At 44.2% G+C, this 13,061-nt stretch overlaps 1 protein-coding gene across 5 annotated transcripts in view; it reads right to left on the minus strand.

Annotated features, from left to right (window-relative positions):
- LPAR1 (lysophosphatidic acid receptor 1) overlaps positions 1-7,088 on the minus strand; it is a 75,334-nt gene extending 68,246 nt beyond the window's left edge. The window contains exons 1-2 of one of the 5 annotated variants that reach the window (XM_071801786.1): positions 7,071-7,088; positions 6,090-6,239 (exon numbers count right to left, since the gene is read on the minus strand). The gene's annotated coding sequence lies outside the window, so the exon portion shown is untranslated. Of the gene's footprint in view, positions 1-6,089; positions 6,625-6,645; positions 6,748-7,070 lie in introns of those variants that run through there. The other 4 variants (XM_071801784.1, XM_071801785.1, XM_071801787.1 and 1 more) reach the window with 4 other exon arrangements.
- Positions 7,089-13,061: the final 5,973 nt, after the last annotated feature.

Genomic DNA, 13,061 nt, shown 5'->3' on the forward strand with positions numbered 1-13,061 from the left:
AACAGACACACAGATACATCCAGCCCCGTCAGTCTTTGCTACTACTTCATCTTTGGTTACAAGTTAGTAAAATAACAATGAAATCTTAAAGGTGCTAGGATCCAGAAGTGATATCACACCTGCACAGTGAAGGACTGGAAAAAAATACAGGAACCAAAAGTAAACGGGTCCCACCAAGAAAGCCAACGAGCACCTGATGCAAGCACAGGAACCGAAGGAATATGGTGTCTTGACCACAATAACTACCTCTATGGTCCCTTTCTGTGCAAGGCAACTTCCGCTAGGGGCAAGCTGACCTCCTCCTAGCACAGCCATTGGCCCGAGATGTTAATTCCCCATCTTCCACCAAGGTCTCCTGCCTTCAGCCAGTCAGTCAAGGGCCCATAGCTGCAGCTGGCATGGCTGCTCAACAATTTGGTTCTCCTTACCCCAAGGAAGCAGGAGAGAAGAGGTGCTCATCATCCACTGGGCTGCTGCACTAAGAGCTCGAGGAACAGCAACTGCTGTACCCACAGTGTCCCCGGGGCAAGGATCAGTCCTCCCACCTTGCTCGCTGACAGCAAAGATGATTCAGAAATGAGCAGCAAACAAACTTGGGCTTTCTTCTGCACCAGGACCCTGGTGACACAGACAGCCTGGCTGGGGATGGAAAGGAGAGGGCACATTGCCATTCACACAGTGAAGGTGCCTAACACCGCCCCAGGTCCCTCACTCCATTGTCAGTAGCAGATCAAGCCTCCAGGGCACCATCCTGCAGGTCTGACATCCACAACTGGTCAAATGGGGATTGCACTATCCATGACTAAACATTTAGTGAAATGCAGTGGGTATGGACCCTTTTCCAATGTCCCATTGCAACAGACAAATCACCACTTACAGTGTTTGCAAAGTATGTAGCTGTTTCTTCCTGTGAAGTCAGTACTCATTCTCCCTTTCTGCAAACACCAACCTGAAGTTTAACCACCTAACAAATAGATGTGACCTGTACGGCATCTCCTTGGCTTCTCAAATACCAGGAAGTCTTGGCTGGGGTCGTGTTAAGCTCAGCGCTCTTAAATAAAAATCCATCCATCCATCCATCCATCCATCCATCCATCCAAAGAAGACGCAAATTTCTCTATGCAGTAAACATTCAATACACATCCAACACTTTTTTTTTTTTTTAAATTTGAACAGAGCTGCAGTCTACTTCCTCACAATAAAACAGGGATACTATCTAGTTATACATACATTTTTCCATCCAGGATTTAAACAATCATGCCCAAATGGCCAAAGAATTTCTAATAAAAGTCTCCACAAACTGCTCCATAAATGATGTACTGGCACCATTTCATATTTGACACACCTGCCCTAAAGAGAGGGGGATGAGGGAGGGAAAGTGGCTTACAATGAAAAACAGTATGCATTTCCTTTGTCAGATTTTACCACTCTTAAAATCTCCAGCATTTTGTACAGAAAGACCTTGCCTTTGATGTCAATCCAATGCTTTTTTTGCTTGCTCCTGCAAGCACTGTAGTATGCAATACATTTTCTAGCTGGCAAAGAAATGGATGTACTGTCTAGAGAGTGCCTGTGAAATTCACCCTACTCAGAAGGTCACTGTGGCATGTAAATTCCTGAAGAAAAGGCTAAATGGTGTATAGGTCTTGTGCTGGCATACTACAGAGAGTTGAAGTTCATAATGTACAACTATCAAACTCATCAGTACTAATTCCAGAAGCTTAAAAAGTCCACTTCAGAAGATGTGTGCCTGTTATTCACACTCAGAAGCAAAAGCAGAAAGATAATATTAGGCTTGCATACTTGGCACCTTTGTATTTTTAAATAGAAGGCGAAAGCACCTTCAAATTTTATCTAGTATGCCACATGAAGCCAAAAAAAATAAGCAGTTCCAATGCCTCTCGGGTTAAAGTAATTTAAAACAAAAATAATCCAGCTGGCACAAAACCGTAGTGCAGTTCTCACCAATACAGTACCTGTGCCCTCCAAACACGCTTCCTCCTAAAAGAGATGCAGCCTTCCCACTTCTGCAGCTGGAAGCATTTCTCATGCCACTGACCCATGCAATTTACCACCACTCCAGCAGCAGACCACACTGGTGAGGAATGGCGAGGGGCAACGCTTACCCACCGTTTCCTCAGCAGGAATGGCAGCCAGGACATCATTCAGCTCCACTGGCAAAACACTCTCCACACACCTCAGACTCTCCATCTCAGGAGTGGCCTGAGGAGGAGGGACATGGTCCCCATCCCTGGCAGTGCTGCTGGCAGGGGCACACATGTCTTACCCAGACTCCTTGAACCAGAGCAGCCACATGAATCGGCAGCTGTTTTCATCTGCCAGAAGCAGAGGAAGAAAGTTTCCTTTCTTTTTAAGAAGATATGCTTCCTTACACTGGGGTAAATGTGCTGGCACTCACCTATTTATGTGCACTAACATAACTGACTACATCAAGTGGGTCAAGAAGGAGCCAGATCCAGTATGAAATAGATGTAGTAATAAGAAAAATGTGTTTGGCAAACTACTCCAGGCTGTACCTATCAGGAAATTCTGGAGATGTTGCACGGATGCAAGCAAGCCTCTATACAGATATGCAATGCCTTAACCACTTCAAAAGGTCCTCTTCAAGAGCTCATTCGGGAAATGCAATGATCACAGAGTGGCCCTGTGGGATAGGAAACATATATATTATCCAAACTGGCACTAAATAGGCTATTTTCCCTACCAGTGCTAAATGTTGCACAAATGGAAACTATGTTTTTAAGAATAAGAGGCACGAGTTATGAAAAAATGAAAACTGATCCTAGAGTGCAATCTTCAGCCAAACAATGGCCAAGACTTTGCAAGCCACGTGTGCTGTTAATCACCTTGGGTGTGGGGGAGGAGTGTCAGGCAGTCAAGAAACAGCAGCTGATAACAGGAAAAGATCTGGATATACAAAGGTGGGCACTTCTCAGAATTCTCATCTAGCTTCATTAAAAACTAAAACAAGGCACCAGACCTGCTTCAGATGTTATCAATTGGTTCAGTATGGCAACAAAGGTACAAGAATGCATATCACAGAATCACAGAATGTTAGGGATATGCAATGCTTCTACTTATTTTAAAGCAACCAAGCTTGAAAGATAAATGAAGGAAACCAAAATCCAAGTCACCTGAAATGTAAACAGAACAGCAGCTCTTATTCTCTAAACAGAGCTTTCCTCTTCCCTGGAGACAATTTTGTATTTCTGTCAAAGCAACACAGCAGCCTTGCAGCTGACCCAAAGCCGTTCAATGCCAATATGGATTTTGCCATTGGCATCTGTGGGCCATGGATGGAGCCTAAAGCTTCCGAGTTAGCTGTGAAGGAATCTCAGGGAAAACACAAAATGTGTTGAGTTCAATCCTAATGCTGCACTGCTAAGGAGTGTCACTTTTCTACGGTATTGTCTTGCAAGGTGTGGAAAGTCAAAACACACGTGAGTTCCTACATAATCGCTACCAGTTCAAACCATTACTATGCTGAGTCCTCCATGACCAGATTTTTCTGCAGAGCAGTGGGCAGTGCTCTTCCTTCAAATTATCATTAAATCCTAGGACTTCAAATGGGGACTTTCCACTAAGGGAAAGTGACCTTAAGAGGAGAAAGGAAGAAAGAAAAAAAAAAAAGGAAAAAAATGAAAACAGTTCTTTTCGACTATTAGTATTGCCTTTTGATACCTCTTGTGTTTTCGTTTCTTTTTACAACCACACTCTTTACCTTTAAAAAAGTTTTTTCCTTTTCAGACTACTAACCTGTTAAAAAAAGGGAAAAACCCATTGTGAAGGAAGAAACAGTGAAGTACACTATATATAAAAAAAACTAATTCAAAAAACTAAAGATGCAGAAGGGATCAAATATTGTTTGCTTTGTCCTCCTTTCAGTAAAATGTTGTATATTTTTCCCCCTAACATTACTTGTAGCAGTTGCAGTTCAAGTAACCCATTCAAATGGATTTTAACTGAATTAAAGTGTCCCTTAAATTACATGAAGTTTTCTTTATGAAAGGGAGGAAATCCAATGAAGCTAGTAAATTCATATTTTGGTGGGCAGGAAATAATAAGGCAAAGGACAACAGCCTCACAGTACAACCTGTTCCTGTTCTCGGATTCTTCTAGGTCCCCTTGGACCATCATCAAGACCACGAGAAAGGGCTGCGAGAGCTCCCCATCCAGCCCTCTTGGCAACAGGGCTGCACCCACACAATGAAGAAGGCAGATCCACAGCAAACAGCAGGGTAACGGTGCTCAGCAAGTGGTGGCACGTCACCACCGAGAGGTGCTCCAAGCCAGGACTTCAGAGGGCTCACCTCTGAGAGCCATCACAGGAAACTGCTGGGTAGCCAAAGGTGAGATGCTGGTGGTCTCCCAAAGACAAAAGCTAGGCAGAAGAAACACTTGCCCTTCAGTTTAAATCTCAGAATATCAGACAATGCGAGATCAATATGGAGAGGCTATTGAGAAACAATTAACTATTCATTAAGGTGTTATTAATGGTTCATCACAGCAACATAAAAGCCAACCCTATATAAGTCCTACCTAAGTTTCAGGTCCAGAGCAAAACACTTTCTTCAGCACTTCCTCCTGGATTCCCCACATGGTTTCACTGTGTGAAACTTACTACAAGACCGAGTTAAAGACAGATTTTTACTTTCTCTGATTTCCTAGCAGAGAAGGAATCTCCCAGAGTGTCTGATGAAAACCATACAGCCATAAGTATCTTTGCACACAATGATAAGATTGTCTGTTACTTGTTAAGTTCACATACTAAAGCTGGGTGAACAGTGTAGCATTACTTCAATTTTGCATTTCCCATCTTTTGTCTCAAAAGCTGTTTAACCTTTCTATCCTCAATATTTGTTTGGAAAAGGGGAGGAAAAGAAAGCAGACACCAGTCAGTATTTTCCTCTCTCGAACCAACACCAATACTGTTAACTTCTCAGAACAAAGTCTAGTTAGTGCAACCTACAACAGGGAGTGATGAGGACAACACCATACAGAGCATGAAACAGTGCTTCCCAGTATTCCTAAACAAGATTTCCCTAGTTATTTGCAGCTGAAAAGACAGAACCACAATTCTTGTACAACTGCACAGATGAGACAGTGTCAATCTTTTCTGGAGAAAACCAGCATTTCATTTAGTGTGGTTAATATTTAATAAAAACAACAGTAAAACACAGGCCTATCAAAGTGCTTTGTGATCCATGCACATATCAGTTAAGGAGAAACATACGGCACGCCTACAGCCAGGATTAGTGAGCTGCAGGACAGAACTTCACTTATGCCTCTACACACAGAGTCCCGCTTCAGTCCATTGCTGGAATTGCCATAACCTATTATTTTAGTACTACAGTATACCCCATCCTCACACAAGAGTAACAGGCTGCATGGCATGCAGTCCTGGCTGCCAAATTGAAACACGACTCTCAGACCTGAGAGTGACTCATTTTAGACCAAATGGTTCAACACACGGATCCTGACTTACCACGCAAGAGACTTTCACTGAAAAGCTGAGAGGCGCAGCAGCTTTTAGTACTAAAAGACTGCAGCCACCCACTGCAGCTTCGGGACCACAGGTTGCCTACAGAGGCCCCTGCAAGATATTTTGCCGCGTATCTTCAAAAAAATGCAGCAAAAAAAAAAAAAAAAAAAGGAGGGGATTTGAGTATTTGAGTAGCTTCTGATTTATTCACAGACAAGTGAAATCAGAAAGCTGTGAGCTTGTTTCATAGAGAAATCCACAAGGTAAAAAAGCTTAGACATTCCAATGCTTTTCTGATAAAGGGCTCTACAGAAAACTTTTCACACATTTTCATAGGAAGAGTTTTTTTTGGGGGGGCGGGGGAGGGGTGTAAGATGGAGGGAGTCCCATTGTGGAGGTATTTAAAAAGAACATGCAGAAAGGAGAGAGATGAAAAACCCGGTCCCTCTGGTTCCACCTCCCTCTTCTCACTTCAGTTGGGTACGGGCTTTTGTCCTAAACCTTCTGTCCTGCTCCCCACCCTCCTGGTCTTTCCATAATGCCCTGTACCCTTGTGCTTGTCATTCATCCTTTCCCGACCCTTTACCTTTGTAAATACCACGGACACAGCTCTCATCTGACTTCAGCGGGCTCTTCGTCTGAAGGACTGAGGAAGTCAGGAGAGGGAGATGGCAACCATTTTTTTAGCCAGGACTTTTTCCACTGCCTTAGTTTGGAATAAATAAATCCAAAGAGACTTCATGGAATAATAAAAAAAAAAATAAAAATCAGGACAGTAAGTGAACAATGGCAGTACTGTTAGTGTCCCTTAATCAAACAAGTGTCCGTTACTTATTGCAGGCCAACCTCAGAGATGTTAGTCCAGCAAAAGCAGCAGCCTGACGCGACTCCAGCAGCCCACTAAAGCCCATCCCTGACGAGTCCTCCGCCGGACCCTGCCGCTGGCAAACGCGCGCCTCCCCCTTACACTACTTCAGGCCCGCGAAAGTTAGCACCACTTTCAGAAATTCTAAAGAAAACACTTAAAAAGAGGAGGAAAAAAAAAAGGCGCCACGGACGCGGAGTCCCCGGGGAAAGGGAAGCGGCATCTCTTCCCGGACGGGGATGGCGAGGCGCCCCGCTCCGCTCCGCGGGGCTCTTACCTGCGGGGGCTGCGCGGGGCTGCGCGGGCGCGGCTGGAAGGAGCGCGGCGCCGCCGCCGGCGCGCACAGAGGGAGGGGATGGGGGCAGGGAGGGAGGGACGGGGAGGGACGCGCTCCCGACGGGCTCCCTCCGCCCCCGCTCCGCCCGCCTCTGCCGGGCGGGGGCCCAGGTGCGCCCCGCTCCGCCCCGCCGGACCCCGCTCCTGCCCCGGCGGCGGCCTCCGGCGGGGAAGGCGGGAGCCGGGCGGTGCGCCCGGACCCGCGGCATCCCCGCTCTCCTCCCGGCTGCCCGCTCCTCACAGCAGAGCGTGGCCGGTGCCGAAAGCTGCCTGGGAAAAGGGCTGTGGCGTTTGGGAGCACAGGCTGCGTGGCGGTGGTGTGCAGATGTTTCTGGAGCAACCGAACTTCTGCAAAAGTGTTCAGACCTCCTGACGATGTCGGCAAGAGCCGTTTCAGAGCCTCAGCTACAGGGAGAATCGATCTGTAGGTTCACCAAACCCTTATGGTTGGAAAAGGGCAGGGTTGCACAACGGATACTTTTCCAGGCTTAGAAGAGTTATTTTATTATACAAAACCAGGTTCAGATTACTTCTTCTCCCCTCCCCGCCAAACAGATTATACTGTGGAATAGTCTGATTTAGTGGATTGCAGTAGCATCTAGAGGCCACTTTTGCATGTGCATGCGTCAAGTGAAAAGACGGCGTACACTGCACAGCATTTGGCTGAAATGGCTACGCGTTTCTAACCGCTGTGGAGAGATTTCTAGAGAGATTACTTACAGCTATACAAGCCAGCAATGCCTCCAACAGTACAAAAGCCCATAATGAAAGACCAAGACAATTAAAGTACTCCTTATGTTTCCCAAGGAACCAGAAAGCAGCAGAGATATTTCTCCTCAAGTCACATCTTTCCTTTTACCATGAATAGTGATGACACTGGCTTCCATAGCTGCTGACAGTAGCTGCTGTACCACAGGTATTGTTACTGGAAAAGCTTCCAGCATCAGTGTGAGCAGATCACTTGCTGTCATGGCTGGTTAGTGGTTCTTTTCCTTTAGGAAGCAGTCAAATGCTTTTTTTTTTTTTTTTTTTTTTGTGTGTGTGTGTGTGTGTGTGTATCAAGAATGAGTATGTATTTGTATATGTATATGCATGTGTATTTCAAGAAAAGAGTTATTTTGTCCCCACGCAACACCAGGCCTTGTTTTTGCACTCAGCATTGTGATTTAGCACACAGGATGGGTTTCAACGTGCTGAAAAGTCGTGCTAAGCATTCAGGAGGCCATTGACTTCAGAAAATGCTTCATTTCATCTTCTACCTGTTTTCAAAGCAAGCTACCAACTATTTGCAAGGGCTGACCAAGAAACATGTTCTGTTATAAGCTCTAATACCTGGTTCAGCACTCATACAATCAAGTGCAGTGATAGGTCTTAATAGTTTCCCATCTGTGCACAGGCTCCATCCAGTCTGGACCACTGCAGGCTGGAAACAGTGTGCTCAAACTCCACATTTGTCTTGCCCTGGTGGTAGAAATGGAGTGAGTTGCATGAGCCACTGTTTGAAAAGCATGTCTTCAGAGTATAAGTGTCCTATGGCAGTATGTTTTGGTTTTTTTTTTTAATATAGTTTTATTATAAAAAGGATTTTACTCAGCTTTTTGGGACATGAGCAACATGTACCTGTCTACAATGTCGTGTGCTTAGACAGTTGCCCAGATACCACTACAACAACCATGATTAAGTTAAAAATAATCAAAGGATGAGCTTACATCTCTGCAGCAAGACCTGCCACCCCAAGCATGCAAGAACCTGTTTCAGTGTAACAGTGCAGGTACATTAAGATGCATGATGGAAAGAGTTTTCCATCAGAAAACTGGGAATTACCACTCCCTAACCTCCATTAAAAAAGTCTCACTTAGTCCAGTTACTCAGATTTGGTAGTTAGGACCTTCTCAATAGTGACTCTAGTTCCTGACACTTGAAGGAAAACAGCAGTCCTGTGCTCATGGGAAAAGGCTGATCCATGCATGGGATGGAATTATATGAAGGCAAAATGATGACACATTAAAATAAAAAGTATTTCTGAGACTACCTTCAGTTAAGTGAAGTAGCTAAAGCAGCAATGTTTCTTCAGTTGCTTTGATTTCTGTTAGTGACTTCAGACTGCTCAGCCCTGAAACAGTGACTTGTCATTTATTCAAGGCTTACACAATTAATTCTCAGTCTTCCACTCTTGCTTTAACTAGAAAATATAGGGAATCTTCAGTAAATCTTAGAGACAGGCAAATATTGAAGGTCCAGGGGAGATCACGTGGTCTGACAAAGTTTAATGAATGTAACTTCTATGAGACTTGGCTGTGCTGCTCCGCGGTCTGAAACGCGTTTGTGTAATCTCACACAGATGTACTGAATCGCATTAGATAGGAAAGTCGTTTTCACATCCTTCAGTCTGGAAAAGCGTCTGCTTCTAGAACAAACCACCTAAGTTCCATGTGTTCGATTTTGTGAATTGATTCAAATCATAAGCATGCTTAACATGTACACACATTGATGTATTTATATTCAATTTTCAGCATTCATACAGTTTCAACTGAGTGTCTGCAAGATTAGTCACACAGACCCAGGAAAGTTAGACATCTAATTCCTCTTCAGTATGGGCCTGGAAAGTACCTCTGGTGTTTTTAATTAAAAAAATAAAAATTCCGGGTATTTACAGTTAAGATGTTTCTTCACTCTGTCACTTCTCTATGCAGCATACTGTGGTGTGCTTTTAACAATGGATAATTTCATTTTGTATTGGAAATGAGCTGAATGTTGTGGCACAGTGGGTGCTTTCAAGGAAGTTTTAGATGTGACCACAATTAATAGTATCTTAGTGGGGAAAAAAAAAGGCAAACTTCAGCATTATTTGAGGCAGAAATAATTTGAGAACTTTGAAGATATTTTCAATGTACAAATTTTATTGATTGGCTTTTAAGTATGTTCCAATTTCCTAAAAAACGACCATCTGTAGTGCATTGCTAGTGTGCACGCTATATCATGAAGAACAGCTCCAGCAACGCACACAGAATAAAGCACTCTCTGGAGTTTGACTTTTCCCTCTCATTTTTTATATACAGACTATCAGAAGCCCAGTGATCACATGTAGGGGATTAGTTCAGAACAGGATGCAGAGGAATCTGAGCAAATAACAACCTTACCCACAGTTGGAAAACATGATGTTCTCCAGAGCATCTTCAGACACATCAGAAGCCCCACAGAAAAAAAGAAGCCCTATCCATAAAACCACAGCATCTTTGTTCCATCTTCTGCCCTCCTTCAGTCTCCTCTGGCCTCCTGTATGTATTTGCAGCAGTAGCACACCACGTCCCACGAACCATTAACTCCTGCAAAACCTGGAAGGATCTCAAGGCAGAAAGCAGGTTTTTTCCATGCAGAATCTCTCTCTCCCTGGCTGAGCGTCATGCTGCTCGGACCCGAGCTCATCCTGATCCTGCAGTGTTACTGGTTGCTAAAAAGCTGACACTACCATAGTGCTCCTGCAAGGCAAACTTTGGCTTTTCATGGCTTTCTGTCCACAGCCAACCCCTAACAGCAGGACCGCAAGGCTGTGATTGAAGGAAAAGTGAGTGCCCATGGGTGCCTGAGCATATCAACAGTTAGGGAAGCACCCACAAAACAGAGGAGATGGTTGTTCCCAATAGTCTCTTTGGCAAGATCTGGGTCAGGTCAGGTATGTTTAGAGCAGCCTAATGCCAGAAAGCAAAGAGTGTTTGTCCTGGCGCTTGCACCATCCATGTTGCCCTGAGATTGTTGCACCAGGGTTTGTAAGGTGCTTCAGGCAAGTTAATATTAGAGGTGCAAAGGAGTTCAGTGCCTTAGTGGCAAATCCAGTAATAACTCATACAGGACAATAAGCCTCAGCTTTACTGTTTACTAATCTTATAAGCCACATAGCATCAAGGGCTGAAGCACACAAGAGTCACTGGTTGTTTGAAGGGTACAGTGCTGGTTTGGGATGGGGGACAGGAGCAGGAGGGTGCCTTTTGGGAGGGGAGGCCTGGAAGCTGACTGTTACAGCTTCCCCAGCGCGAGGGAGGCAGGGCAGGGACGGGTAGCTATAAGTCCTGCGGTAAGGACAGTGATGGCTGCAGGTTCCATGCACGGAAAGTGGTGGGGTGAGGCTGGTGACCTGCGCTTCCTGTGGGAGGGCAGCAGCTTTGAACAGCCTCACATGGCATCTGTCCTTCAGCTCTGGGGTGTGCCAGGGCTGGAGCCTGAGGCTGGGTCACCACCACTGTTTTGGGGAACCTGTGTGTTTGTGCAAGATTCCTGAAAGCTCGTATAGCTGCTGGGACACTGCTATTTGGTCAGCATTTTGTTTTCCAGGTTCTCTAAGAAATAGCGTTTGCTTGTAGGATGTTGAGGGAAGACTGGGTGGTGAGTGTCATTCTGATTTTTCTCTTCATCAAGTATAAGGCCCCAGCCTGTTCTGAAAGGACTGAAATCCCCCTTCTCATGAGGATACAGGGGAGCTTTACCCCAGCAAGGGCAGCTGCAGCTGGTGTGTGCGCTGCTTTAACCCACCTCTCCAGCACCCATCCCTTTGGCTCTGGGTGCGAGGTGCAGCAAATGTAAAATCCTGCCTCAACAGGATCATTAGCTAACAGGTAGCATCTAAAATACATAATTTATCCTGTCTGGGCCCTTTCTTCTGGAATGGATTGATATTTTTCTCCCAATAAATTGAATGCCATGCTCCTTTACAGGAAAAAAAAAAAAAAAAAGCTCAGAAAAGGTCTGATGGATACCACTGTACTTTATGCATCAGTTTGGTCTGTTTAAATATCAAATCTTTGAAGAGTGGCTGGAGATATCCCTTGAAAAAATTAAATAGCAGCAAATTAAAACCTCAGTCCTACATTAGAATTGTATTTTATTTGAGAGACAGTATTTATCATTAGTGTCTAAGTGTCATTATTTTCACTGAAATACAGTTTGCACCTTCTCTCTCTTCCAGAGCTTTGGCAGCATGAACCACCGAATCTTTTCTGAGAGGTGCAGTGTCCACAGTGGTGACTTGCCAAAGGAGAAGTGGTGCAGGAATGAAGATTTAACTGAATAAAAACTGAGAAAAAAAAGACCCTTCCAAAACACAGAATAGGACTCATACTATTAGCTGAATGTTAATGAATTTGGATATATTTAGTTAACTAAAGCTCTTGCTTGAAGGGACGATTGGGTCATTTATGTCTGCACAATAAGAGCCCCAGTACAGAACATACGAATGCCAGATGGCTGGAACTGTTCCATTAATGAACTGATGTTTTCATTGTTCTGAATTTGATTTTGTAGCTTTTTGCTTATAATTATTTGATTGCACCATTAAAAACCTTCAATAACCTCCTGATAAATTATTCAGTCCTCAGAATGTGAAAGAGGAGATGCCTCTCAGCCTCTACTTTCCACTGGCCTTAAATGGGACTTGCAGGTGTGCAACACCTCTGCCAGTCAGGCTGATGAATACATTTCATGCTGTTTTCTTAGTGCTGCTATTTAAATAATGTATGCAGGACCCAAGCACAATATATTCTTCTAAGGCACAGGAAAATTCCTTCCAGGTGACACTCTGTTACAGTCAGTGGGGTTATCCAGTCGCAAATATGCAGAACAAAAAAACCAAACCAAAACAAAAAAACCCCAAAAACAACAACAAAAACATAGGGAAATTCTTTCCAGATATGTGAAGATACAGGAGCAATGTCAGGCACTGGGAGATACACTCTTCCCCCAGAGCACACGACTCCTACATTAAACATAATGCCTATTACAATAATCTTCCTGGTCTCCAGGTTTAATTAATGAGCAGTCTAGGAATCTGCTTCTTGTGTACATTCATTTTTCTGGCTTACACACCACCTCTGTGAATTCGCTCTCAGCTCCAACACTGGCTGCATCTCCACAGTGGCTCTGCAGCCACCCTTTGTCACCAGGCTCACCTGGTATAGTCAGGTGACAAACATATCTCTGATTCCCACATCTGAACAGAGCTTATGGACTGGGAATGTGGAAAAAGACAAAAAAAAAAAAAAAAATCCTAAATGTTAGGTTAGCAACAAGAAAAAGCTTCCTACCAAAGCTGGGATTTTGCTGTACACCTATCTTTCAGACGCTGCAGGGGCTTCAATCCCTAGTGCCAGAAGTCAAACCAGATCTCTAATTTCTTCTTTTACTTCCATTTCAGTTCTTTTAAGGTTGTACTTATTAAACAAGCTAGTAACAAAATGAAATGAAAAAAAAAAAAAGAGGAAAAAAGAAAGTGGAGGAGTGTAGAAGCAGATCACTCACAAGACCATTGGAGGCATGCTCTGCTTTCTTCTGTTCCCTGGGCTCTCTTTTTTTCACCTGGCTCACACA

This window comes from Patagioenas fasciata, chromosome Z (genome assembly GCF_037038585.1).
Source record: "Patagioenas fasciata isolate bPatFas1 chromosome Z, bPatFas1.hap1, whole genome shotgun sequence".
Classification (NCBI taxonomy): domain Eukaryota; kingdom Metazoa; phylum Chordata; class Aves; order Columbiformes; family Columbidae; genus Patagioenas; species Patagioenas fasciata.